Source organism: Ambystoma mexicanum, chromosome 5q, assembly GCF_040938575.1.
Source record: "Ambystoma mexicanum isolate Mex_15411 chromosome 5q, UKY_AmexF1_1, whole genome shotgun sequence".
In the NCBI taxonomy this organism is placed as follows: Eukaryota; Metazoa; Chordata; class Amphibia; order Caudata; family Ambystomatidae; genus Ambystoma; species Ambystoma mexicanum.
In genome coordinates this window covers 180610513-180637942 of record NC_090933.1, presented here as the reverse complement: position 1 = coordinate 180637942, position 27430 = coordinate 180610513, and the positions used below count along the sequence as shown (strand labels likewise).

The 27430-nt window shown below is 47.7% G+C and overlaps 1 long non-coding RNA gene across 1 annotated transcript in view; it reads right to left on the bottom strand.

The window, feature by feature from the left end:
- The window catches only part of LOC138498561 (uncharacterized), a 55512-nt gene that overhangs the window by 14374 nt on the left and 13708 nt on the right, over positions 1-27430 (bottom strand). Inside the window, exon 2 of the long non-coding RNA XR_011278746.1 lies at positions 401-545. This is a non-coding gene — a long non-coding RNA (uncharacterized lncRNA). The remainder of the gene's footprint in view (positions 1-400; positions 546-27430) is intronic.

The window sequence follows — 27430 nt, the reverse complement described above, 5'->3', positions numbered from 1 at the left end:
AAATCCACGCCACACTGCTGCTTTTCACCTATAACCCTTACTCTTTTACACCGCCCCCCCTTTTGTGACCACAGCCCTTACCCTTTTTTAGTTTTGTTTTGCTTGTTCGCTGAAAAAGGAACAAAACCGATGTAAATGTGCATTTGTACCCTTTAAAAAATGAGTGGTAAGCACACCTGGCCTCCTTTTTTTTACTATACCCTTTTTCCATCTGTTTTGTTTATACCCAGAAAAACAAGCAAACATTTTATAAATGAAACTATGCAAATGAACCAATGCAAAGACCGGCCACGCCCTAAAAGCGTTTTTACTGATAGTTAATGCCCACATTCCCACACGAATTCAACATTAAGCTATGTTTTTCATGTGAAAGGTGTGTCACCCATCCTCTCATCCTTACCTCCTGCAGAGCGTAGAGAGTGCATACGCCAGCCAAAGTCCGTTCCAGATGTAGATGACAGACCAAATGGAAAAGGTCCAGCCTGCTGGAGTGATCTCTAGATTGTACCTGCTGGACACGTTAGCAGCGGTTGATAGGAAAAGACCTGCAAATAGAAATGTACATAAGTTATCCATTCATTAAACCATTTTCGGGTCACTCAGCCATTATCATCTGTGTGTAAAATCGGGGCTGCACCAAAAGAGGCAACGTAATCCGTTCTGAAACCCAACTGAAGGCAGCTATCCAGCAGGCATCGTATTATCGGTCTATGGCATAGGAATCACCAAGGTGGTGGAAATGAGCAAACCGTTCGCCAGAAAGTGTAACAAGGCGCTGCATCCACCACCATATCTCTGCGTTCTCCCCAATCAAAGGATGGTGGAAGAGATAAAATGAGGTGAAGGCCTTGATGGGCAAGGCAGGTAGCTTGTGACAGAGCACAAAAAGGAGTTCTGAGCCACACGAGATGGAACTGTCCCCCCATTCACCATGCAGTCTTGAAATAAGGCATCCTCTAATCGTGGCCTTTGTGGTCTTGAGGATTTCCAAAGCCTGAAAGTTTGAGTTGGACCCTCACCAGCTGGAGGTGAGTCACACTAAAATTCCCATCTACGTTTTGCAAATGTTTCTAAAAGTACAATGGGGCCCATTTTGATGAAGATTGGATGTTACACAAAGGGAGCTGGTGCTGCTGATGGTCTGGGGCCCCGAGTTGCTGATGGTACCCTTGTTCAGAGGGTACTCGCTTAGCATTTCGGCGCTGGACTGCCCCTGTGGGTGAGATCAGACTGATATGTTAATAAATGTTTCTCCTCTGAAAGTTGCCAAGAGCTAAAACGTGGTTTTAGACCCTCCTGAGTGGAAGACATTCCATAGAACAGGTTATTTGAACCATATTCGTTCTCAGTAGAGGGGCTCCCACACTCTTGCTAATTAACAGATTCTTGGATGCTCCCCCAGCCAGTAGAAAAATACTTTCTGCCTCATTCTGAGTTTTCTCGTAATTCGGCAGTAAATCTGCCAAATGACCACCAAATGTTGCTATTGTTACTGCCACTCGGCTCCATAGACTTACCACAGGATTCCGGGTGGTGGTATGGTAATATCACTCCACATTTCCAGAGTACATAGGACCCCATGGCGATTTTGACAGATTTACCACAAGCAGTGAATCCGCTGAGGTAAATCTGCTTATTTTAAGCGCTGCAGTGGAGGAATGACCTCCAGCAGCATGCTAGAGGTAAATCCTCTACTTCAAGGCCAAACTCATAGTTTGGCTATGCGGTACATTCAGTGGTAATTCTGTTAGTGCCAAAAAAGTGTCGCTAATGGAATTACCACAACTTTCTTACTGCACCAACAAACTTGGAATGCGGGCCTTTACACATTACTTCTTCTTACACAAAAGTAATTTCAGGATTGATTTGATACCCCTCTCTGCAAAACTAATCCCCTTTGTCACCAAAGTCAAAATAAAGCCCTGAATAATTTCAGATCATGCGCCATGGTTTCTGACACAATTCGAATAATTGGAGCCTCAGCGCCACATCGTCCCCCATGGAAACTATAGAACCGTGTTGCATAGTTTAGTGTGACTGGTGAATTGGGTTGGTTTTTAGATTTTGTGCTGTCACCATAACATCCCTTTAACAAAGGTCTTCTCTAATAGATCATATTCTCATATTCACTAAACGCAATACAAACAGTAACCATTGAAAAGGGGAACAACTTGATATAAAACTAAATATCATTCAATAATGTAATAAAGGCAAAATCATTGGATTGCACTGCTTCCAGGTTATTCACGTATGTTGGAAATACAAATAATGTAATTAATCCCACAAGTTTGAATAGAAAAAGGGCAGTTTGATATGGAAATTCCATGTAGTGAAAGAGGAATGGTGATATTTATTAAGTGTTAATAAATGCAAATAAGTCAGAATCAGTGGGCCAATAATAGTAAAGGTTGACAGTGTTATAGATTTCCATCAGAAATACGAGATAATATGTCAAGTTAAAAGGAATAGCAACTGAACCTGGAACATTGATGCAATTCTAAATAGAGTTTGGGTATTGTGAAGGGTCAGAAATGTGAGGCGGACAGCTTTGTGAAGGTTTTTCAAAAGATGCCATTTTATTAACTGAAAAGGTTGGATGAACGCCTCACTATGCCTACCCTGACAAAGATTTCCCTGCCTAAAATAAACTAAAGGAAACACTCTAACAAACGTTTTATGTCCCTCACACTTGTACATACAACAGCTCAACAAGTTAATATATGGCAGTTCAAACGCAACAAATATAAAAGTTAAGTTCACAAGATAACTGTCTCTCCTTATAATCTGGGTGAATTTCCCTTCTGATTCAAGCAAGATTGTGTTGAACAGTTCCAAAAGAATAAGGAAATCCTGTCTTCCAATGCAGTTCTTTTGATTTCTACTAAGCAACAAAATGTTCAAACACTTCAGGGTTGTTCAACAAGGTTTATTTCTCTTCTTCTTGTGATGTTATGAAAAACAAGCTTCTTTGCATAAACCAAGAACGTTTCGTGAGTTCAGTAGAATGAATATAAATTGTCTTTGTCAGGCTTATTATAAAGACATATGTGGTCTGCAACCACATTTGTCTTTAGAAACAATAATACACTTCTGCAGCAGTTCAGCAATTAAAGATTATCAGGATGATTCGTTAACACCACTTAATAGCGCTTCATCAACTTCCACCTGCTTTACTTTCATGCCATGCCTGCTACTTCTGTGTTATGACTTGTCAACTCTGCTTCACAGTAGTTCATCAACTTTCACCAAGTTTACTCCCATGCCAGGCCTATTACTTCTTCAATTCTCTGTTCTGATACAGTCTTCTCTCAGAACAGTATAAAGTGTTACCACAACCTCTGACCTGGTATACTTCCCTGCCAGACCAGAAGATTACGAACAACAAGTGCTTCTGTGTTTAAGATCGGCTTACAACAACTTTGCAATGTCTCTTGCTTCACAACACCACGTTTTAAGAATTTCTTCAGGAAAGACAAGATTCACATTGGTGCTCTTTATTACACTTTGATGCCTTTCCGGAACCTCTGCAAGTTATGCTCAACTCCTTCTGAATATCCTTTAGCAGAAGGGCAGCCTTCTTGGCATTCGTGTTTCCCCACTTCTTCATTAACCAAATACTGACAATAATATTGTCGCCCTCTATCTGTTCTTTGGCTTTGGCAATGTGGTTTTTCCCCAGCTCCGTTTATGCACTTCCTTAAACATGGGCAACACGCTTTACAAACTTTTGGATTCTCATTTGCCCTCTCTTGACTTTGGCAATGTGGGTTTGTTTTAAATTGCCATACTTTGACTTTCTTTTGGCTTGGACAAGGGTAGTTTGCATCCGGTTCTGAAATTATTGTCACCTCTTGTTGCTGGCTTGCACACAAACCTACAAGCTTAAAATCACAGTCAGTTTGTTTTTATAAACTAATCCTTTCTCTGCTTTCTGTCATTTCGGTATTCAAAACTGCCTTCCTTTGTGGTTTTCCCTCTATGCGTTTGCTTTGTGTTGTTTAAGTACCTATTCTGAGCATGCAAGTGGTTACGGAGCACTCCGTTGTCAAAATAGCTTAGTGAACTCACAGGGTATGGCATGTGCATCCGTTTCGCTCATTGATCATGGGTACTCCACCTAAGCTGCTCTCGTGGTCAGGCAATCTGCTACTTCCAGTCTGCTGCGGCCTGTGCCACTCGCACACAGAGCTTCCTCTGCTCCAAAGGCTTGGCTCCCTGGTGCTGACCTGCCACTGAGACAGTCTTGCTGTGGGGGAAGCTTTTCAAACTTTTGCTTCCCGCAGCACAGCCTCTGCATTTCAGGTCTCCAGGGGGCAGGCTTCCTTCTCCAATGCTTCCCACTGCGTGACTTCTGCAATTAAGGCTTCTGGAGGTGAAGAACCTCTCAGGACCAGCTACTGCTCAACACTCGACAGTGACCTTGGTGTCTTCTTTCTCCTCCAGTCTCTGCTTTTGCTGCAACATGGAGAGTTCACAACTCCTCCACCTACGACTACTGCTCTGGGCCACCTTCTTACTAATGGCCTGCACCCAAGAGGGCCTTTTAAGCCTCCCAGTCTCCCTCAGGTGTCGGTCATTTCCATTAACAAGCTAAACTTTGCAGTTTTGTTCTGCTTCAGGCCTCTTCTTTGTCCAAGTACCCTGGGGATTAGGGGATTTGGGGTTATTAATGTAAAAATCAGTTTTTCTAATGGGAATGTTGTTTTCATGCTCATTTCTTTTCCTAATTGTATTCCATAAAGGAATATCACAAGTATAATTTAACATACTTGGCTTTACAGAGAAATAAAGATTTTTAAAGTCTAAATTAGTATTATTTTGTAGAGGAGCATCCAGCTTTATGAGTCTCCCTGTTTTTAAAAGGGTTTTCATTTCTTCCAATGACTAAGGGTCCATGAATGTTTTCACCCACATTACGATGTTCAACTTGGGAAGTTAAAAGCTCTCTCTGACAACAAGCCATTACAGATTTTGCTATCACTGACATTTCTTCCCTGGAGGAAGATAAATACTGCATCTCACCCAACTGAGCCCTCGTATTCCCCTGGGCCCTTTCTCCTCCCAGGTGATCCTCCTGCAGAACACCACCCCGAAGGTCAGGATCAGAAAGCATCTGTCTTTCCCTGGCCTCCTGGGAGGAGACTTTAGGTAGGGTCTTTGTGAGGACTCTGCAGGATTCATCACAGTATGTCAAACAAGTTTGAAATTATATTTATTTATAATAGAAAAAACACAAGTATGGAAGATGTCAGAGTGGTGCTTCAAAAAGCATATATCATTATATTACCAAATTAGAATGAATACGAGCAAGAGTCAATGGAAATATAAATGCATTTAAGGAGAAAGTGCCAGAAAAAGTGAGAAAAAAAATAATATTGAAGTATATTTATAAAACAGACAAATGGGTACACATATTTAATCATTCAGTTGGAGAGTAGGGTGTGCACATGATTACAAAATTATGCAAATCGTTCCCGTAAAACCTAAAAAACAACTATCCTTACTTTTCAATGTTATATTCTGAACATGTGCTAGAGCAAACACAAATATGTTCCCACCTTCCAACCTTCCGGCTGTGACTCATAGGGTCTCATTACAAGCCTGGCGGTCTGGAAATTAGGGTGCCTATAGCAGCGTACCGGCACCCTTTCCAGACCGCCAGACTACACTTATGCCTGCAGGGACCGTTACTGCTGGCAGGTCTGGCCTGTTGGGGGCACCAGCCACCGTAGACATGGTTTTCACGGAAGCACTGGCACCGTTAGCAACAGTGCCTCTGTATCCACATTCCCGTGGAGTCCTGGAGGATTCCACAGGAATGGGGACTTACACTTACATTTCGGCTGCAACCTGCCGGTAGCACAGGCGGGTTCCCACCTAACTCCTAATGTGGCCCATAGATTCAGTCAGCTGTAAATGGTACCTCTTCCCCTTTGTAGGGTGAGGGGTATAGAAAGTTTTTGTAAGTAACAGAACAAACAATAGTGTGTCTGTGGAATTCAGTCATAATCCTATTTTCATTGTATGCGTATTGATCGTTGCTGAGCAATATGTGACTTTTATTTATTAAAAACGTGTGAAAGCCCATGTACATGGACCAAAGTGCATGCGGAGAGGCATCTGGCCTTATATTTTTACTAAGGCAACAGCTTATTTCCCGAAGGCAACAGCTTCCTCTAGCAGTGACAAAACACAAAGCGGGCAGTCTCTACTGCGCATGACTGTAACTGCATCGGACAAACATACATCTGGCCTTTTATTATATTGTATGATGCTTAATGAAATGTAAAAACCCTACCCTTTCAGGTCTCAGGGCTCTGTAAAAAAATTATATAATAAACTATGAAAACAATAGTAGAAATACACATTTATTTATGCAGTTGTATAGCGCCTTCAGTGCATGGGAGGAGCAAATAATTAAAACCTAATACAATAAAGTTCATAAAGAGAATAAAACCTGCCCCCCAAAAAATAAACTGATGAAACTACTTAAATCAAAGGAACAAATTATACTATCAGTAAAACCGACTTGCTGAAACAGAATTATTAATATTCAGGAAACGCTCTTTAGAACTGGAAGGTTTTCACTCGTTTACAAATCTGTAATGATGAGTGCGCCAATTTTAGATTTTCTGGGAGTAGTCATTTCCAGATCTTGTATGTTCTGGCAGAAAGGGCTAGATGCCTCAGCCTTTCTGAGCGAATCTTTGCAAGTGATAGAAGATTTACAATATCGCATCTGAATTGCCAAAAGGTTGTAGTTTTTTGCCGAAATTAAAAAGAGCTCTTCAGTGCCTTACCTTACAGGTCTTACAATAGACATTAATAGACTCCTGCCCAATAGGGGGAGCCAGTGTAGTGGCTGCAGGATGGGGGTTCGGGGTAATGTGACAAAACGTCCCTATACCCTCAATCAGCCTAGCTGCTCTGTTTTGGGTAGATTGCAACTAGCTAGCAAGAAACCCTGAGGACCCAATAGGACCGAATTACTGTAGTCCATGTGGCATTTAAAAAACGTCTTCACTACCATTTTGAAGTCGAAGGAAGGGAAAACAAATGTTTGATTACTCAGCAGGACTAGATGGGAATTCAAGTTAAAACACCACACTTTCAATAATCAATATTGCAATGTACTGTGAAGTGGTCTTTTTTGTATAGCTCACCTTTGCCATTTTGGCATCCTTCCTGAGCATAGCCTTGCAAGAAAACGGGGAATGGTGTTCAAGGGATAAAGCAAGCAGCAGATGTCAGTCCTTTGAGGTTGATACTTGCAAGCTGGAATGACCAGGGTATTGAGTGCCAGCATGAACCTTCAGATGTGTGTTTCATCCAGAAGGGAGAGCTCATGGTTGATAGGTACTGCAAGGACCTAATTGGCCGCTGGTGTGGAGGTGTAATAGTGCTAGAGATTGCGTAGATGTATCCAAAACCTTCCAGTATTTCTCACTACCACCCTCGCCCATGGACTTTCTCTTTCTTGTCCACAAGCTTTTATTTATCAAAACCTCAGTCACTCTACCCACAAGGACTACCTATGCCCACCTCTTCCCTCCCTCTAGTCAATAGTGCACTGACCTCCCTGTGATGGGTCCTCTTACCAAACTCACATACGTTCCCTCGTTACACGCTCATTGGGCCGCCTTTTCACCATCTTGCCCACTCTGTCTCCTACCTTGATTTTTGCTATTTTAGCTTTTTTCTATGGTCTTCTTTTGTACTGGATTTGCGCTCCTTATGAAAGCGGGGCCACTGCATGTTTTCTGGTGCAATTGTATGCACATTGTCTGAGATAGGTTTGTACTCTGCACCCACTGCAGAGAGATCTCCTGCACTCAGTAACGAAGAGAGCATTTGTGCAAAGCCAGATCCTAATTGCTTTACTTTACAAGACATGGTTAGTATGGGCAACCTCGGGGAGGGTTCTGAGAGGCCAACCTAAGTGATGAGCAAGGGCTTTTCACACTTGGTCTTAGCAAACTCTCAAGGTAGTGCAGGCTGAGCAGATGGCCAGATTTAGGATATCAGGGGCTGGTGTGTAAATACAATAAACAACATCCAAGGAATAGAGTTCCACTAAGACATATTACAATATATTATTTGTTAGGCCTTAACATGCGTGCAGGTAAAACGTAAGAATACTATGTACTACAAAACACACATATCTACATATATATACGGTTTGTAATCTCAAACTGAGATTACAGAGCAGTTCACAATAAAGCCGGAAATAAGCAATTCAATGATGCAATACAAACACTGTACCCAGTAAAGTGAGAAAGAAAGTGGTAAAAAGATGTATAACATACAAAACGCCTTGTACTCCAAAGCAGGCACCTAATTTAAGCATTGCTTCCATATCATGGATGTAAGTGTTCAAAGGGCAGGTAAATACCTGGAATGGGGAGTAGAAAGTATCAAAGTTCCCCAGCACAGGTTTTGGCTGCAGCCAACACGTAAGAAAATGCTATTTAAAAGTACACGTTTTGAGTAAAAGATTTTAAGACGAATAAGCCCTGACTGCTCTGGTCCTCAGGTCTAATCGTGCTTCAGTTCAGCAAACCTACTGCCATGGTCTGTGCTGGACAAATATACTTGATGGAGTGGCTCTTAAAGCGAGGCACGCAACAGGGCTGCCTACTCTCGCCATTGCCGATTGCCCTTGTGGTTGAGCCACTGGTGACGACACTGAGGCGGGAGTTATGGGATTAAGGCATTGTGTTAGTTAGGTTAGGTTATCTCCCTGTACACGGATGACCTGATGCTATATATGAGGGATCCTGCACATACATTTCCCAACATGCCAACTGCAATAGGACACTAAGGATTGGTATCTGAGCTACATGTTAGTTTGCAGAAGTTGTTTATGTTCCCGATGGGTGCATGGGACTAATGGTGAGAACAATGTCTGAGTAGTCCTTGGACCCCTGATGCATTTAAGCCCCTTGGGATAATTAAAACACAGCCAGAGGAGGATAAGAGGAAAAATATCATTATGAATGTGGAAGCGTGTGGCAGTCCCTAGGTTTTTGGAATTCTCTGCAGTTGTCGCTGGTGGGTTGGAACGCAAACTGATCATCCTACTCTTTCCAATCCATGCCTATGCCCTTCCCCAGAAGAATATTTAAAGATTGAGACTGTATTCTAAATTGATTTCCTTAGGTGGGGAAGGTCCCAGGCATTACTGTCACCACAATGAAGCTTCCGAATGAATCGGCAGGGCTGGTGGCCCCATACTATGTTACTATGTGTCACAAGTTCAACACGTGGTGGACTGGCATAGCTGGGGGAGTGGTGTGTGGAATCAGAACTAGTGGGACGAATGCACAAGGACATGCTGGTGGAGGAACTGCTGCAGGGCACTGAGAGGCTGAGTACCCTAGCTTGATCAGCACAGTCTCACAAATATGGCAGGTCCATAGAAGGCTGCAACTCAGGGTGCTGTATCATGCAGATGCTATAGTCTTAATGACTTTTGACATATTAAAGGTGATTAACGTCAGGAAAAGGACTGGGTGGATGTACGAACCAGTGTAATGAGTGGGGGGGGAAAAATGTTCTAGAACGGTAGGTTTGCAGATTTTGGGTCACTACAGATGGAATGTTGCGTGCCAACCACCCAGCACATGGTGCAATTGAAGATTCGGGCAGTATGTAAAAACCTTGGCATGAGGTCCCAAATAAACTGCTGGAGTCCCCTCTATTACAAGTGCTGAGTAATTTGAGAGGTGCTTACAAAAGGGTATCTTGTATCTATAAGGTCCTGGGAGCAGTGACGTTGTGAGAGGTAGTGGGTGGGAAAGAAAGGGGGGAACAGAACCTGGAATTAAAATTTCTGAGGGAGAATGGTACAGAACTTCCACATTTACACAGTATTGTCTAATTCAAAGTTTAAATTGATAGACTTCTGGGTATTGCATTGGGGTCATCGGATCCCTCGCTAAATCCGGCCCTTTCTCCCAAGCTGGGCACTACCTTTCCCTAGATGTGGCTGGGGGGGGAATCCCAATTTCTCTCACTTAGTGCGGATGCACCAGCCTGTAATGGCACAGTGGGGGGAACTAGTAGACTACCTGGATACTGTGTGGTCCTGGCTTTTTGATCCTAAGATATGTGTGCTGGGAAGTGTTCCTCTTTTAGGAAGGCACAGAAGACTAGAGATCTCCGAGATGGTACTATATAAACACGCTTGTTGCCGATAGACGGCTGGAGAGGCAAGCGTGCTGATATGGGCAATGATGGAGGAGTCTGTGTTGCAGGAATGGGTAATGCACTGACTTAAGAGACCAGAAGTTGATGCCTGGGTTCTTTCATAGGACAATCTAGACAAGTAGTGAGAGGGAATGCTAGTTCAGCATTTCGGAGGGAACAGAGATAATGTTGATGGTGGAGTATAACTTTTGCAGAATTTCCACAGACACTGAATGGGGAAGTTGGGGCACAATTGGATGCATATGTAATTTTGGGAATAGCCTAGAAATTAGCTGAATTTAAATTTATTGAAGCAGTGAAGTCCTGACCATTTTGACCTCTGAATCAGTCAAACGAGTAGGAGAGTTAAGTTAGCAATGATCAGTTATTGCTTTTGGTTTTTGTTTTATTTCTTCATATTTGATTGCGTTCTTATGCTTTGCGCACTCATGAATAGTATGGACGTAAAAACATTTTTATTGAACAAAGATTGTACCTTTTTACAAATACAAATAAAAACCTTTGAAAAAAAGACAGGAACCTTAAAGGGAGAAGCAGCCTCCCTGCTCACCAGGGCATCCCAAATAAGTGAGATAAACAGGTAAATTAAGACAAAATGGCTTTTTTTTAAATAAAATTTATTGGTTACAAATTACATTCAACCTTTAACAAAAGTATAACAGAAACCACTACGCAAAAGGATTAAACAAAATAAGAAAAATAAAATAAAATAGTAAAAAAGTGATGAATAAAAAGCCCATTAAAACAACTCATACAATGAATTCATATTTTACTTTACATAATAAGTACAAAAACGTAAACGCACCTCAAACGAAACTGCAAAAACAATCAACTCAAGTGAGCATATACATTGTAAGCCGTATCAAACAGTTCAGATTTATATTTGACAAATAAGCTACCCATCCTATTCCTTTATAATTGTGTTAAAAAAAGATGAGACAGCATTGACAATTGATGTGGTTGAGCCTGGCAAGCATTAATTCCACATACATTCTGCTGATACTGTGTATTGATGTTGATACTTATGAAATGCACGCAGCCTAGTAGGTTTTAGTGCATCACATGCAAACAATAAATGCATAGCTGTCTCTGGCTGCGACTTATCTCTACTGAAGCTGCAGAAGGCTGTCTCTGGCTGCGACTTATCTCTACTGAAGCTGCAGAAGGCTGTCTCTGGCTGCGACTTATCTCTACTGAAGCTGCAGAAGGCTGTCTCTGGCTGCGACTTATCTCTACTGAAGCTGCAGAAGGCTGTCTCTGGCTGCGACTTATCTCTACTGAAGCTGCAGAAGGCTGTCTCTGGCTGCGACTTATCTCTACTGAAGCTGCAGAAGGCTGTCTCTGGCTGCGACTTATCTCTACTGAAGCTGCAGAAGGCTGTCTCTGGCTGCGACTTATCTCTACTGAAGCTGCAGAAGGCTGTCTCTGGCTGCGACTTATCTCTACTGAAGCTGCAGAAGGCTGTCTCTGGCTGCGACTTATCTCTACTGAAGCTGCAGAAGGCTGTCTCTGGCTGCGACTTATCTCTACTGAATCTGCAGAAGGCTGTCTCTGGCTGCGACTTATCTCTACTGAAGCTGCAGAAGGCTGTCTCTGGCTGCGACTTATCTCTACTGAATCTGCAGAAGGCTGTCTCTGGCTGCGACTTATCTCTACTGAATCTGCAGAAGGCTGTCTCTGGCTGCGACTTATCTCTACTGAAGCTGCAGAAGGCTGTCTCTGGCTGCGACTTATCTCTACTGAAGCTGCAGAAGGCTGTCTCTGGCTGCGACTTATCTCTACTGAAGCTGCAGAAGGCTGTCTCTGGCTGCGACTTATCTCTACTGAAGCTGCAGAAGGCTGTCTCTGGCTGCGACTTATCTCTACTGAAGCTGCAGAAGGCTGTCTCTGGCTGCGACTTATCTCTACTGAAGCTGCAGAAGGCTGTCTCTGGCTGCGACTTATCTCTACTGAAGCTGCAGAAGGCTGTCTCTGGCTGCGACTTATCTCTACTGAAGCTGCAGAAGGCTGTCTCTGGCTGCGACTTATCTCTACTGAATCTGCAGAAGGCTGTCTCTGGCTGCGACTTATCTCTACTGAAGCTGCAGAAGGCTGTCTCTGGCTGCGACTTATCTCTACTGAATCTGCAGAAGGCTGTCTCTGGCTGCGACTTATCTCTACTGAATCTGCAGAAGGCTGTCTCTGGCTGCGACTTATCTCTACTGAAGCTGCAGAAGGCTGTCTCTGGCTGCGACTTATCTCTACTGAAGCTGCAGAAGGCTGTCTCTGGCTGCGACTTATCTCTACTGAATCTGCAGAAGGCTGTCTCTGGCTGCGACTTATCTCTACTGAAGCTGCAGAAGGCTGTCTCTGGCTGCGACTTATCTCTACTGAAGCTGCAGAAGGCTGTCTCTGGCTGCGACTTATCTCTACTGAAGCTGCAGAAGGCTGTCTCTGGCTGCGACTTATCTCTACTGAAGCTGCAGAAGGCTGTGTCCCTGCGACTTATCTCTACTGAAGCTGCAGAAGGCTGTCTCTGGCTGCGACTTATCTCTACTGAAGCTGCAGAAGGCTGTCTCTGGCTGCGACTTATCTCTACTGAATCTGCAGAAGGCTGTCTCTGGCTGCGACTTATCTCTACTGAATCTGCAGAAGGCTGTCTCTGGCTGCGACTTATCTCTACTGAAGCTGCAGAAGGCTGTCTCTGGCTGCGACTTATCTCTACTGAAGCTGCAGAAGGCTGTCTCTGGCTGCGACTTATCTCTACTGAAGCTGCAGAAGGCTGTCTCTGGCTGCGACTTATCTCTACTGAAGCTGCAGAAGGCTGTCTCTGGCTGCGACTTATCTCTACTGAAGCTGCAGAAGGCTGTCTCTGGCTGCGACTTATCTCTACTGAAGCTGCAGAAGGCTGTCTCTGGCTGCGACTTATCTCTACTGAAGCTGCAGAAGGCTGTCTCTGGCTGCGACTTATCTCTACTGAAGCTGCAGAAGGCTGTCTCTGGCTGCGACTTATCTCTACTGAAGCTGCAGAAGGCTGTCTCTGGCTGCGACTTATCTCTACTGAAGCTGCAGAAGGCTGTCTCTGGCTGCGACTTATCTCTACTGAAGCTGCAGAAGGCTGTCTCTGGCTGCGACTTATCTCTACTGAAGCTGCAGAAGGCTGTCTCTGGCTGCGACTTATCTCTACTGAAGCTGCAGAAGGCTGTGTCCCTGCGACTTATCTCTACTGAAGCTGCAGAAGGCTGTGTCCCTGCGACTTATCTCTACTGAAGCTGCAGAAGGCTGTGTCCCTGCGACTTATCTCTACTGAAGCTGCAGAAGGCTGTGTCCCTGCGACTTATCTCTACTGAAGCTGCAGAAGGCTGTGTCCCTGCGACTTATCTCTACTGAAGCTGCAGAAGGCTGTGTCCCTGCGACTTATCTCTACTGAAGCTGCAGAAGGCTGTGTCCCTGCGACTTATCTCTACTGAAGCTGCAGAAGGCTGTCTCTGGCTGCGACTTATCTCTACTGAAGCTGCAGAAGGCTGTCTCTGGCTGCGACTTATCTCTACTGAAGCTGCAGAAGGCTGTCTCTGGCTGCGACTTATCTCTACTGAAGCTGCAGAAGGCTGTGTCCCTGCGACTTATCTCTACTGAATCTGCAGAAGGCTGTCTCTGGCTGCGACTTATCTCTACTGAAGCTGCAGAAGGCTGTGTCCGTTGTTATCAGATCATATCTCAATAAAACTTCCTATGTCCAAACCAAATTCAACCGGAATCTTAGAAAAGTAGACCAGACCCGTTGGCATAAATTGATAAGTATGAGGCGAATATTCCCTGTTGTTATGGCCGTATTTAAGACGGCATGGGTATGCGTGAAATGATAGTGTTAGCCCAAGCTGCTGCAAATAGTGCCTTCTTTACATTGTCTGGATTAAAATAGCTTTGAGTTCCTCAAAAATCAGCGATGGTTTCAGGACACAGACCAATATGAAGGGGTCTCATTTCATTGCAATTAATGGTGGGAAAGCTGCGAAAAGCAAAGCAAAATGTCCCTAATCCCCCACAACCCCTTAACCACCAGGTTTGGGGAAGCCCTGGGTGGATGCCCTTTTCCAGACATTTATACATCCTGAATTATCATTGGCATTGTAATGATAGGACGCAGGCCTATGCTCAATAGTGAAGTCAAAACCGTGACGGTTTATGGAGCACCTGAGCAATTTAGGATTCTCACCCTTCATGTCAAGCAGCCAATTAAGGGTTCTGTGGTCTGTCTGTACAGTCAAGTGAATCTCAAATGAGGAGGGTCTCAGCTGCTGAAGTGCCCTCACAGTGGCAAAACACTCTCTCAACACTGGCACACCTCAATTCCATATCTTTCAACAGCTTGCTTATCAAGCACACATGGTGTGCCCAGCCCTTTTGATCATGTTGGGATAAACCTGCTCGAACACCTGCTTCCGAAGCATCTGTTTGTACTAGAAAATGTCTCTTGAGAACAGGCTTTACAAAGGGTGTAATTTACACCCTGACACTTGGTTGCCTTTATGGTCATGTGGGCCTACTGAAGGGCTTACAACATTCTCCTGAGGTGTCCAACAAATTCCTCTCAAGTGGAGCTGAAGATAGCAATGCCATCAAGGCATTCCATGCACATTTCTTCAAGTCCGTTATAAAGACTAGAGGGATACTATCTGTACTACTCTTCTCGATATGGTTGGGACAAAGGCACAGAGCAACCCCAGCCAATGTTCTCTATATGGTAGCTTGGAAGAGCAACCAAGGCTTAAGCACTCAGGAGGTGATGCAGTCAGGTTCTTAAGTACAGTGAGTCCCCAAGACCCACAATGGAATGTCTACACAGTATGTTAGGTGATAACACAGCTTCTTCATATAAAATAAGGTTCAGTAATATATATACATATAAATAATAACACTGTGTACTCAGGCAGTTCTATTCAAAGAAAGGCAAATATATACACTATATGGCGGTTCTAGCTTTCCGGTTTTTGCCGCTCAATCTTGGAATGCACTTCCACTGGATCTTAGAATTGACCAACCTTACTCCGCATTTAGACGGAAACTCCTCACCCGGCTAATAACAAATGACTCCTAACACATTCTGACTTTCCAAACCTGCTAACCCTTCTGACCTCTCGCCCTACCCGCTCTTGAATGACATCTAAGAACTGCTACGCTAATCACTGATAACTGTACACCTTTGACACCCACCTGCCTATACTTTGGTTTCTTATTGGGACCATTTGGTCATTGCTAACTCATGGTTGCACTCGAGCTATCAATGTTTATAACTGCTTAAGGCACATTGTATGTACCTGCCTACCTATGTAACTAAGTATCCTATGTATTTGTATGCTCTGTAACTAAGCTTCCTAAGTATACTTGTATTGCTTGCGCCCAGCTACCTGGGGGTTTTGGTTTGCGCTATACTAAATAAACAAACAAACAAATGTGGTGCCACACAATACTTACATTCAATAATAAATACACTAACTGCAGACAGTTTTAAATAGGCATGTGAATTCTTAAGTGAGGTCTAACGGCATAGATAAGGGAATAAATGCAGGTTAGCGATGAACAGGAGCAGAATGCTTTCTTTAGACTAGATAAATCATTATTAATGAGGATCCCCCCACCTGGACAGCCTTTGATGGCAAGGTTAGGGAGTAACTTATCTTGTCTTTTACAGTCCAGTCCAAACATTTTTAATACCCTCTACTTTCTTCTTAAATGTTCTACCATCCCAAAGTACATGAGAGGCCACAGGCAAACAGGATACAAGATGAATCTGGGACACCTGGACGTCTCCTGAGGCTAGAAGATGCTCGTCTTCGTCACAGTACCTTTGGTGCCTTGGCAGGTGAAGCAGCAGATTTTCTCGGTTTCACTTGACAATTCACCAGGAGGATGGACCCCCCGTTGGAAGAAGGAGGCACTGGGTTGCTGCGTCCAAGAAGAAAAATGGAACCACATTCTTTCTGAAGTGCAGCAGATTTGCTCTTCGCAGTGATCTCCGTTGGACAATGATTTCTCTGACTGAAGAAGTCCTGGGAAGATGAAACTTGCTGTGGTCTCCTCAAAGGCTTGGCAGATGACAACAAGACCCCTCGGAACCTTCAATGACTTCTGGCAGTTAGAGGTAGATGGGTCACTTTTGGTGTTGGGGTTCAGAACATGAGGGTTTTCCACCTTTCAATTCTTTGGTGCTGCAGCTGCAGCACGGATGCCTGGATGGCTTCTGGTGACCTGGACTCGACCACTGGCGTGGATCATGAACCCTCACCAAGTCTGGAACTTTGAGACGTCTTTGTCGGATTCTGGTTGTGACAAACCCACTAGCGGACCTTCCTCGTCACTCAGCAACCCTGGACCTTTTCCAGCGGGAGAAAGTAGCCAGTGATGATGGCAAGGATGTCCCTTGAAGTATTGTTAGGAAGTTTGGTACTTTAGCAGCTCCGGATGTCCAGCAGCACTATGCTAGGGGACCTTCTATTCTGGGCGATAGTGTCATGCCTGCGCCATGGGCGCATCCAATTGCGCTCAATATGGACTATTTATCATTTATTTACAACAGACTCTTGGATCAATCTATATTTACTTTGGGGACTTTATTTCCCATTTGCGAGACTTTGGCGCTTTATTGTTTTTTCCAACAAACTACGCATACCACAATGCACTTGGCTATAAGCATCGATTCCTGGCTGTTCCTATTGGTCATCAAAGGAACTACACCCCCCAGAAGCCCTAGGGATTGGCTCTGCTTCCACCAACTCAGGAACAGAGAGGGAGGTGGCCGATTGTCTGCAGGTGTGCTTAGCCAGGTGCAACCAATTAGCCTGCCTCTGTGCTGGGCTAGGCAGTATAAAAGGCTACTGCCTGCAGTGGCTCAGCCTCTTGCATTGAGAGACCTTCCTCCACCTTTCGTTTCTTTCTACGGATCTTTGTATGCTGTTTACCATCACTCCTTCTTGGACCCTGCCTTGCAGCTTGCTACACTCTGCTGCCTACAGCCCTAGCCTTTTGGGCTCCCTGCCTCAGCCCTGCTCCTCTGGGCGTCATGTCTTGCAGTCTGCTACACCCTGCTGCCTACAGCCCTAGCCTTTTGGGCTCCCTGCCTCAGCCCTGCTCCTCTGGGCGTCCTGCCTTGCAGCCTGCTACACCCTGCTGCCTTTAGCCCTAGCCTTTTGGGCTCCCTGCCTCAGCCCTGCTCTTCCAGGTTCCTGCCTTGCAGCCTGTTACTCTTCGCTGCCTACAGCCAGAGCCTTCCAGGCTCTCTTCCTCACAGCCCTGCTCCTCCGGGCTCTTCACATTGCAGCCGATCACGCTCTGCTGCCTTCCAGCCTCCGCCCTTGCCCTACCGGGCTTTCTACATTGCAGCTGATCACGCTCTGCTGCCTTCCAGCCTCCGCCCTTGCCCTGCCGGGCTTTCCACATTGCAGCCGATCACGCTCTGCTGCCTTCCAGCCTCCGCCCTTGCCCTACCGGGCTTTCTACATTGCAGCTGATCACGCTCTGCTGCCTTCCAGCCTCCGCCCTTGCCCTGCCGGGCTCTCCACATTGTAGCCGATCACGCTCTGCTGCCTTCCAGCCTCCGCCCTTGCCCTACCGGGCTTTCTACATTGCAGCTGATCTCGCTCTGCTGCTTTCCAGTCTCAGCCCTTGTCCTCTGGGCTCCCTGCTCTGCAGCCTGCCTCACTCCGGCTGCCTACAGCCGTTGTCCTCTGGGCTTCCTACTTTGCAGCTGATCACGCTCCGCTGCTTACTACCTACCTTTTTCCGCTGGGTTCTCGGCCTAGCAGCCCTCTACAGTCCTCTGAAACCTTCTACGGTCAGCGGCCCTGCCCCTCAGGGCTCACTCCTTGCTGCCCGGACCTTCTGGGTTCCTTGCCGTGCAGCCTGCTTTACTCTGCTGCCCTAAGCCCTTTCCCTCTGGGCTCTCTACCTTACAGCCCTGCTCCTGTGGGCTTGCTCATTGCTTTCCTGCTCCTCTGAGCTCTGAACCTTGTTCCTTACTGTCCTCTGCTATCCTATCCTGTTACACGACTTTCCCTTCATTTCCTTCTGCTAGTTTGCTATCAACCTCCTTTTCCTGGATTTGTCTGTAAGTATCTTCTCTTGTCCTGTTTGTAGACCCTTTTGTACAGAGCTTGTCTGTTGGTTCCCATCAGTCAACCTCTGCCCCTTCCCTTGTCTCGTTTCTACATTACAGACACCCATAGCTGCTGTTCCAAGTCATGAGCAAACAGCGTGGGCCTCTGTTATAGCAAACTGTGCAGAAGGCTTGAGTATTTCCTAAGGTTCGTGGAAACTCTTTTCCTATATCTGCATACACCCCAAGAGGGAATTCATTCTGTACCTTTCCTTGCTACTCTTGCCTACTCTTCGTTCTCTTTCCTTTCAGCTGTGTGTGTGCTTCTCTGTCCACTTTATTTAGGCACAACCACCCAAACCCTTTTTGGGTGTCCTGTGCCACTCTTTATAGAGTGCCATCCCTGACAGAATGCAAGAGCCAAAAATGTCTTGTTCCATAGGCCGGAAAGGCACACACAGACCAAAGATGCTTTCCTTTCGGGTTAAGAAACCTTTGCATAAACCTATGGTTTCCCTAAAGACAGCAAACAAGAACCTTAGTCTAAAGGACAGCCTCGCCTTAGTCAACAAAGATTTACAAGCACGGTACTATACTCACTGGCTAGCTGACCCTTCTTCCATGTACAATTATTATGACATTTGCGACTATGACCCGCAGTCCTTATCTGTTGCAGAGCTACAGCAAGATAATGAATTCTTACAGATCTTGTTAAACCAAACAGTGAAAAACACTCCTGCGTCTTCTGACAAGCCTTCTAACACCGCAACAGCCAAGGATATTGCACTCATTGTGGGAGACTCTAAACCAGAATACGCTGTTGCCAGAGTGATATGCGCAAGATCAGCTTGGCAAGCTCCCCAGAATGCTGGAAACCCTTATTTGACAGGACAAGGCAGTCATTATCCTGAGGTTTGTGCATCTGGTCCTGGGTACAAAAGACCTATACTAACCATCGGTTGTCTTAATGCTTCCACAGTATCTACTAACCACAATAACCCTAAGGTCAGTCTTCCCATTGCTACAACCAAATTTTCTGCCACACCAGCTTCTGAAGCTTTAGATCAAACAAATGATACTTACCTGCTACACAAACAACTCCTACGCCTTAAAAGAAAGACCGAAGCCCTCTATGATGGCTTTGTTTATTTGCATTATAAGAATCTTATAAAGGGACACAAGTCACCAGACCATCTGACACTATGTCCAACACCTGACATCTTATCTTTAGAGATCGACATGATAAGGCCTGGAATTGCCAGGCAGAAAAGTATACAGACTTATACCAAGCAGATGGAAGACCTAAATATAGCATATGTATCCCTTCTAAATACTGACACAGCTCTTTCACCTTCCAGCCACAGAAACTCAGGTTGTTGTACTGACAGAAAAGAATTAACTCCTCCGGTGGGTCAAATCACTCACACAGCCATTACTCCACAAAACAAGGGTGGTCTTCTGATTGGAAATTCCTCTGAGTCAAAGGATGGTTCCGCCCTCGCCCTTGCCTATTGTCCAGTACTCACACTTACAAACTCTTCTGGAATGACACGTCAGCTGAGGAGACTGGCGCAGTTCACACCGAGCATGCTGAGTTGGCAAGCGGGGCTTGCCAAAGTGTGGCTGTGCTATCAGACAACACTCCTGAGCAATCAACATCTCCAGTTTCTTCGATACCCCCTGAATCGCCAGTGGTTGTGGTACCCGATCTACCAGTGGTTGCAACACCTGAACTGTCTGTAGCTGCTACAGCACCTGTACTTCCAACTGCAATTCATGATCTTCCTGATGCTGTGGCTCCTAAACTCCCTGCCACATTTGAGTCTCCTGAAGTCCCTGCTGCAAATCTTGAGGTTGCTATAGCTACTGTGATTCCTGAAGCTACTGCTAATTCTGATGCTCCCGATGCCCCGATTTCTACTTCCTTCGCAGCTGTGCTAGCTGCAGCAGAATCCTCTGCTACACAACCTGATCCCGCAGCACCTTCTCTTCCTGATCCTACATCCACCATGCTAACTGTTGCAAAGTCAGCGAAGGGTTTCCCTGTTAAGACTACTGCTCCAGTTGTTCCTGCTGGTGCATCTATAGCACTAAGACTGCCAGACTCTACTCTACCAGTCTCAGGTGCGTTCCAGCCCGCTGGTTCTCTCATGGCACCCACACACCCAGTTGCTACAGCCTCGATACTCTCTACAGCCATTCAAGATCTAACTGCTGCTGTAACCTCTGAACTGTCTGCTTATCATGGGGAAACCGCCGCTGTGACTCCTGAACTCTCTGCGGCTAACCCTAACGTTGTCATGGCTGCTCCAGATGTCTTGGAAAACCTTCCTAAAGCTACCAACTCTGCTGTACCTATGTCTCCACCTTCCAGCATCATACTGTTGCCCGTCAAAGCAAAATCTATCATGGAGCCTGCAGCAGTTTTTCGCAGTTCCTCTCTTCATGCACACACTGTTGGGGTTTGTGTTCCAAAGACTTCGTCTTTTCTGATTTCTACATCTAAAGTTCAGAACATTTGTACTGTCTCCGTCATTCAAGACTCTCACCTTGCAACCTTAAACCGTTTCTGGTGCTTCATGATGTGCCTTTTTGGATTAAGACTCTTGTACGGTGTGACAGACATTCTTCTTGTAGGTCGGTCTTCAGGGAGCCTGGAGAGGGGCATACTGTCATGCCTGCGCCATGGGCGCATCCATTTGCGCTCAATATGGACTATTTGTTTATCATTTATTTACAACAGACTCTTGGATCAATCTATATTTACTTTGGGGACTTTATTTCCCATTTGCGAGACTTTGGCGCTTTATTGTTTTTTCCAACAAACTACGCATACCACAATGCACTTGGCTATAAGCATCAATTCCTGGCTGTTCCTATTGGTCATCAAAGGAACTACACCCCCCAGAAGCCCTAGGGATTGGCTCTGCTTCCACCAACTCAGGAACAGAGAGGGAGGTGGCCGATTGTCTGCAGGTATGCTTAGCCAGGTGCAATCAATTAGCCTTCCTCTGTGCTGGGCTAGGCAGTATAAAAGGCTGCTGCCTGCAGTGGCTCAGCCTCTTGCATTGAGAGACCTTCCTCCACCTTTCGTGTCTTTCTACGGATCTTTGTATGCTGTTTACCATCACTCCTGCTTGGACCCTGCCTTGCAGCTTGCTACACTCTGCTGCCTACAGCCCTAGCCTTTTGGGCTCCCTGCCTCAGCCCTGCTCCTCTGGGCGTCCTGTGTTGCAGTCTGCTACACCCTGCTGCCTACAGCCCTAGCCTTTTGGGCTCCCTGCCTCAGCCCTGCTCTTCCAGGTTCCTGCCTTGCAGCCTGTTACTCTTCGCTGCCTACAGCCATAGCCTTCCAGGCTCTCTTCCTCACAGCCCTGCTCCTCCGGGCTCTCCACATTGCAGCCGATCACGCTCTGCTGCCTTCCAACCTCCGCCCTTGCCCTACCGGGCTTTCTACATTGCAGCTGATCACGCTCTGCTGCCTTCCAGCCTCCGCCCTTGCCCTGCCGGGCTTTCCACATTGCAGCCGATCACGCTCTGCTGCCTTCCAGCCTCCGCCCTTGCCCTACCGGGCTTTCTACATTGCAGCTGATCTCTCTCTGCTGCTTTCCAGTCTCAGCCCTTGTCCTCTGGGCTCCCTGCTCTGCAGCCTGCCTCACTCCGGCTGCCTACAGCCCTTGTCCTCTGGGCTTCCTACTTTGCAGCTGATCACGCTCCGCTGCTTACTACCTACCTTTTTTCGCTGGGTTCTCGGCCTAGCAGCCCTCTACAGTCCTCTGCAACCTTCTACAGTCAGCGGCCCTGCCCCTCAGGGCTCACTCCTTGCTGCCCGGTCCTTCTGGGTTCCTTGCCGTGCAGCCTGCTTTACTCTGCTGCCCTAAGACCTTTCCCTCTGGGCTCTCTACCTTACAGCCCTGCTCCTGTGGGCTTGCTCATTGCTTTCCTGCTCCTCTGAGTTCTCAACCTTGTTCCTTACTGTCCTCTGCTATCCTAGCCTGTTACACGACTTTCCCTTCATTTCCTTCTGCTAGTTTGCTATCAACCCCCTTTTCCTGGATTTGTCTGTAAGTATCTTCTCTTGTCCTGTTTGTAGACCCTTTTGTACAGAGCTTGTCTGTTGGTTCCCATCAGTCAACCTCTGCCCCTTCCCTTGTCTCATTTCTACATTACAGACACCCATAGCTGCTGTTCCAAGTCATGAGGAAACAGCGGGGGCCTCTGTTATAGCAAACTGTGCAGAAGGCTTGAGTATTTCCTAAGGTTCGTGGAAACTCTTTTCCTATATCTGCATACACCCCAAGAGGGAATTCATTCTGTACCTTTCCTTGCTACCCTTGCCTACTCTTCGTTCTCTTTCCTTTCAGCTGTGTGTGTGCTTCTCTGTCCACTTTATTTAGGCACAACCACCCAAACCCTTTTTGGGTGTCCTGTGCCACTCTTAATAGAGTGCCATCCCGGCGGGGCGCTGTTGTGCCGAAGCAAGATGGCCGCCTAACTACGGAACTCCGAGCTGGGAGAGCGTACGATCCCTTGGAAAGCACTCTTCTACTCTGGCTGTCCTCCTGTGTGCGGGCGGTGCTTCATCTTCAACCCATCCGCTGCACTCCTGCGGATTTCTGGCCCCCGCGGCCCCTCCCGTGGACCGTACTGCTGCCCTCCACTCTGCTGGGATCTCACTACGCCTGGCTGCCCGCCCGCGGCTCCACCGGCTGCGGCTTCCCCACCCACGTCAGGACGCGGCGCTGCGGGCCGCTCTGGGGGAGGGGCGCCGGGGCCTTCCTTGCCGGCCGGGCTGGCCGGTTCCCGCGCTTCATCCTCGGCCTCATCACCTCTCCTGTGAACCATACGCACCCTGTCTGGACCTGCGGCAACCTGTGTGATCCGGCTCCCGCGCCGCCCGCGACGCTGAACTGCCTGGCTCCCTGTCGCGGGCCGCGGGGAGCAGACCCCTCACCGCGGACACCCGCGTCTCCGCCCCGCTTACCTGCGGCGCCCCCCCCTACCTGCGGCGCACGGGACGCTGCACTGCCTTGCTCCCTCTCTCGAGCCGCAGGGGGCGGACTCCACACCGCGGACGCCAGCTCATCTGATTCCTGCGTACCTGCGGCGCCCCCCCCGGCGGGGCGCGCCTTCTCTGATCCGCGACAAGGTAGGGTGATTCGGGGGGGTGCCGCTTGGTGTTGCTCCCATCTGCTGCGGGCTTGGACTGCGACCGCACCTACCGGCCGCACTTACCACAGTGCTGCCCCCTGCTCGCTCCTGTGGTCTTGGCCTGCACCGACCTTGGTCTCTGAGCCCCGGCGGACACCTATTTGGGACACCACGGCTCTCTCCGGCCTCCATCTAACCTGCCGCCCCTCCCCCCCCAACTCTGGATCTGATCACCTCGTTGGGCGGCCCTCGTGTAATTCCCTCCTCAGCGCTACTTTTGGCCCACGTACAGATGGCTCTACTCACCAGCCGACCCACTACTAGCCAATTCCGTGGGCTCTCCTGCATTCCCAGGCTTCTGCTGGCGCCCACCAATAACTCGGAGCACCCCTGGAGAAGGGGTCCTAACCCCCTACAATTACTCAGCTTCACCTGCACACCACTGGCAGCCTCACCTCCGACCTACCCCACTGGTACCGGGCCCGGCGGTCCCACCCGCTGCTCTCTGTTGGTGACACTTGGTTCTCCCCCAAACACGTCAGCTGCTCTCCATACCCTCCCTCCTCCCCACCTGGCCACCCAACGGGTCGCCTATTGGAAGCCCTTCTTCCACACCTGCACCTGATCCTGGACACCAGACGCGTCCTATCGCCATGACCAAGGGAGCCGGTTCTAACAAGAGGCAGGCCTCGCTAAATATGTTTGCCAAAACCCCCTCCAAGCCGCTAGCCGAAGAGGCGCCAATCATCGCAACGCCCTCTACCTCAGACGACTCGCAGAAAATGATGGAATACATGCGAGAGGGTTTTACTGCGCTCCACACTAAGCTTGACGATATGAACGGGACCATCTCTTCCATAAAGGCACATATCGAAAAGACAGACAGCAGGGTCTCTGAGATCGAGACCAGGGTCGGCACCGCAGAAGACGACCTGGTCTCCCTTCGCACAGCTGTGACCACCCTAACCAGCCGGGTCTCTATGGTCGAAAAGAAAAACGACGACCTTGAATCCCGCTCCAGGCGGAATAACCTCCGCATTGTTGGCATTCCCGAGGACGGTATCGAGGAGCCCATGGAGGACTACGTGGAACGCACCCTTTTGACCCTCCTCGATAGCCCCAACCTCTCGTCACAATTCGCAGTGGAGCGAGCTCACCGCTCTCTGGCCCCTAGGCCCAGGCCTGGTGCCCCACCCCGCCCTATCATTGCCAGAATCCTCAATTTTCGTGACCGGGATGCTCTGCTCCGGGCGGCCAGGGCCAAGGGCGAGCTTCATCTTGGAGCTGCAAGGATACACTTGTACCCGGATTATTCTGTGGCTGTGCAGCAGGAGCGTAAGACCTTCCTTGCAGTGAAAAAGAGACTCCGGGACCTGGGGGTCACGTACTCCATGCTCTTCCCCGCCAAACTGAGGATTGTACACTCTAGTCAAACACACTTTTTTACCATCCCCGAAGAAGCCTTGAAATTTTTAGATGAACACTTTCCGGGTTGATGTAGACAGTGTTGATATGGGTTGTATGGTTTCTCAATAATTCTGTTGTAATTGGCCCGCGGGGTGGGGCCGCCGCGGCGCTCCCCCCCCCCGCGAAGGCCCCTATTCATTGTTCTTTATGGTGGTTCATATTGCCGTTGTCGTTTCATCTCCTATTTGTCTCGGTGTATCTCGCACCCTGCTACTGTCCCGCTCACTGTTATTACCATCTCTCTGGGGTCCCTTCCTGGAGTCACCCGACATCTCATTCCATTCACTTTGTTCGCTGTGACTGCGGGACCCATGCCCCCTCTAGCTAAATACACACCTAAATATGTGGTTACCGTATCCTATCACACGGCGACACCCCAACCTCTGCTGGGCCCACTTTTTCACAGATTTAGACCCGAGGTAACCCGCATACACTCTAAATGCCCTGCCTAATCCTACTACGTAGCATAACTCTCCTTACGCTCTCCCGGTCCGGCGCGCCATTGCCCGGCCGCAAGCAGACCCCCTGGCGTTGATGCCTAAAAGTTTACGTTTGTTGTGGTTGTGTTTGGGTCTCGTCCTTCCGATTGGGGGAGGGATGTGGGTGGGGGGTAATTTGGGAATGTTATGGTTTGTAAAACTCTTGACAGCTTTCAGAGGCACCACGGGCACCACGTGCTATCAATTCACACATTTGGTCGGAGGACCGCATACTCCATGGGTACACACCGGTCACCTTACTGGAATCCACCCCTATATATTCCACCATCACCCCTTCAAGTATGGCTGATACAACTCTGACCTTTATGAGTTGGAACGTCAGGGGTCTCGGCAACCATAAAAAGATGCGACAGATTCAGCTTCACGCTGAGCGCCACGGAGTGAAGATCCTGTGTCTGCAGGAAACTCACGCTCGCTCCGAACACTGTGAGCGTTTTGCCAAGCAATGGGGCCCCCAGAGGTATTATACTAATTACTCCACCCAAAGCCGGGGCACCCTGACCCTAATACATAAAAGCCTGAAGTTTACATGTCAGCACTCTCACATAGACCCGCTCGGTAGGTTTGTGCTCATCACCGGTATATTACAGCAACAGGAAATTGCCATTCTGAACATATATGGTCCCAACATCAACGACCCTGACTTCTACCTCCAGCTGGCCACTCTGCTCGAGAGCTACCCTCTAATTCCCATTCTATGGGGCGGTGACTTCAACACGATACTGGATGTCAATCTGGATAGATCGGGTTCTCGCCCCCGCCAACTCTCAAGAGCAGCATATTCTATCCTTACCACGCTCCCCCGCCTGGCGTTGGTGGACGCCTGGCGCCTGATGTACCCCGATGACCGTACATACTCCTTCTACTCCTCAGTGCATGACTCCCACTCTAGGATAGATAGGTGGCTCGTCACAGATATACTCGTTAGATGCATCACCCACTTAGCCATACTCCCCAGGACGCTATCGGACCATTCACCTGTACTAATCTCTTTGAACTGGGAATTAGACCCCAACAAAACTAGACAGTGGAGGCTTAGCCCCCACTCGCTTCTTGACCAAGTTTTCGTGTCTGAACTTGAGGCCTCTATCGAGGAATATTTTGAGTTTAACTTACATTCTGTTCCAACACACGCGGTGCTCTGGGAGGCCTTTAAAGCACATACTAGAGGGGTTGCCATCTCCAAGTGCAGTGGCATACTTAGGGACATTCGGGCCAATATCGCTGGTTGCGAATCGGCCCTCTCTGTCTATGAATCCCTATACGCCGATGACCACTCCCCCGCCACGCTTGCACTCCTGGGCTCTGAGTTGGACAGGTTTCGTGGCCTTGCTGAGCGCGAGGTCAGGTTCCTAGATTCCCCCCAATCAGCAAGAAAATATGGCGAGGGTGAACGACCCGGCAGAATACTGGCTAGACTATTGCGCCGCGAGCTCGGGGCCCCCCATATCCTGGCCATTTCCAGACCAGATGGCACACTTGCCACCTCCCCTCAGGACATCAACTCCGAGTTCCTCGCATTCTACACCTCCCTATACTCGGAGGTAGACAGTCCCCAGGTCTCCGACATTAACTCCTTTTTAGAGAGTCTTCCTCTGTCAGTTTTGTCGGACGACGCTAGCGCCTCCCTCGAGAGGCCTTTCACCTTAGAGGAAATTGTGGAGGCCATTGAGTCACTGGCATCCGGTAAAGCCCCTGGCCCCGATGGGATCCCGATGGACTTCAATAAGCTAGTCAAGACCCAATTTGCGCCACACCTACTAATGCTCTGGGAGGAATCGTGCGACAGGGGCATTCTCCCACCGTCCCTTCGGGAGGCAGTGATTACAGTGCTTCTCAAATCAGGAAAAGACCCTACGCAGTGCGGCTCGTACCGTCCCCTATCTCTGATTAATAGTGACATTAAGATATTTGCCAAGTTACTTGCTAATCGCTTAGTCCCATACATGTCCCACATTATCCATCCAGATCAGGCCGGTTTCGTCCCCGGTAGGTCCACCTCCCTAAATTTGAGGAGGCTTTTCAATGTGAT